The sequence below is a fragment of the Camelina sativa genome, chromosome 17, assembly GCF_030686135.1.
Source record: "Camelina sativa cultivar CO46 ecotype springtype chromosome 17, ASM3068613v1".
NCBI classification, from domain to species: Eukaryota; Viridiplantae; Streptophyta; class Magnoliopsida; order Brassicales; family Brassicaceae; genus Camelina; species Camelina sativa.
The window spans coordinates 23,102,481-23,104,329 of NC_141896.1; the positions used below are offsets into that span (position 1 = coordinate 23,102,481).

The 1,849-nt window shown below is 41.7% G+C and overlaps 1 non-coding gene across 1 annotated transcript; it reads left to right on the top strand.

The window, feature by feature from the left end:
* The first annotated feature begins 1,742 nt into the window (after positions 1-1,742).
* On the top strand, positions 1,743-1,849 carry LOC147924230 (small nucleolar RNA R71). Its single transcript, XR_015587949.1, has one exon. It is a non-coding gene; the product is annotated as a small nucleolar RNA R71 (small nucleolar RNA).

The window sequence follows — 1,849 nt, forward strand, 5'->3', positions numbered from 1 at the left end:
ATTAGACAATGTATCCACATAAAAAGTTTGACCATCTATTGTTGGCCTCTTAACCAGCTTATCCATGTCAAAACACATCTGCAAGTCTCCAACATTAAGGCCAATCTGTCCATTCTTGACATCAATAATAGCTCCAGCGGTGGCTAAGAATGATCTTCCCAAGATTAGAGGATCCTTAGGCTCTTCTTCATACTTCAAGACCACAAAATCAGTAGGTATCAAACAATTACCAATCTTAATTGGAACATCTTCAAGAATACCATCAAGAATGCAAACTGAACGGTCAGCAAGTATAAGAGTAATTTTGGTGGGTTGAAAATCTGTCATCCCAAGGCTGAGTGCTACTGATCTAGGCATTAACTTGACACTGGAACCAAGATCACACAAAGATCTAGCAAACCTCTCACTGAAGATTGTACAATCAAGAACAAAACTACCTGGATCAGGAAGCTTTTCTGGGATCTTGTTCTGAATGATGGCACTGACTTGGGCTGAAATCATCATCACTCCTTGCTCAACATTCAAATCCTTAGTCACCATCCTCTTGACATATCTCCTAAGCATTGGAGAAGTCCTAACTGCATCAATCAATGGCAACTCAATAACAAGCTTATCCATCATAGCCTTGCACTTAGCATCATCAAGCTCCTACTTAGACTTCCTTGGGTTCTTAGGGAATGGAATCTTAGGCTTGTACACTCTCTCAGCAACTGGAATTAGAGCTTTCTTAACTTATGTCTCGGTATGGACATTGCATCGGTCGATGCTTGAGTTGCATCGATCAATGCTGTCTCGCAAAGTCAATTCTTCTTCGACCACTGAGGGTTGCGTCGATCAATGCTTTGCGGCTGCATCGGTCGATGCTAGTTCCGGATCGTCAAACTCATCATCCTCATCGATCAGTTCCTGTAACTCTTGGGATCTTTGCTTCTTCTCAGCTTCAGACTGTAACTGCTTACCACTCCTTAAGGTCACAACATTGCAGGAGTGCTTAGGGTTGGATTCAGTTGTTGCTGGTAAGTATCCTTCTTGTCTCTTCACAGCTCCAGCAGTTTGTGCAACTTGGCTCTCCAGCTTCTTAACTTGAACATTCAATGAATCAAACTTGTCAGTAAGCTTAGTATAGACATTGTCAATATTTCCATTGAATGTTACTGTCAATTGTTCCTGCCCCTGAAGGATCTGCTCAAGCATTGCCTCCATCCTACTCTCAGTTGTCTTAGGAGGAGAGATTGTTAAGAAGAGTTGCCATAGATCCTGGCGTAACCACTGCTCTGTTGCTGCTTCTGATAACCTTGCTTAGGAATGTAGCCTGTAGAATTTGACTGATAGTTGTTGCGCTGGTTGTTTCCACTAAAAGACTTATTGCCTTGCTGATTTCCAAACTTTTGTCCTTGATTACCATACACAAGTTGACATCTTCTTCTACATTATGTGGCTCTGGCTCAAAAATCTCAACAATTTCAACAAAATGGACTGACTTCTTTCCAACAAGAAGGTTATGCATTGTATCCAACTTGGCATTCACTGTAGCAAACTGATTTGAATCATACCCTTCATGTGCTCTTTTTCGCTCTAAGTCTGCATTCTTGGTATTGTTGCTTGATGCTAGCCTTTCAATCAACTGTTCAGCTTCATCTGGATATCTTGTCTTGAAGTTCCCATCACTAGCAGCATCCAAAGCCATCTGATACCTCCAATCAATACCACTGAAGAAGATACTAATCAACTGCACCTTTGAGAACCCATGATGCGGACAATCTCTCTGGTATACTTTGAACCTTACCCAAGCAGCTTTGTAAGATTCAGCATGTCCTTGTCTAAAGGTGGAGAGCTTAATCCTCAGCTC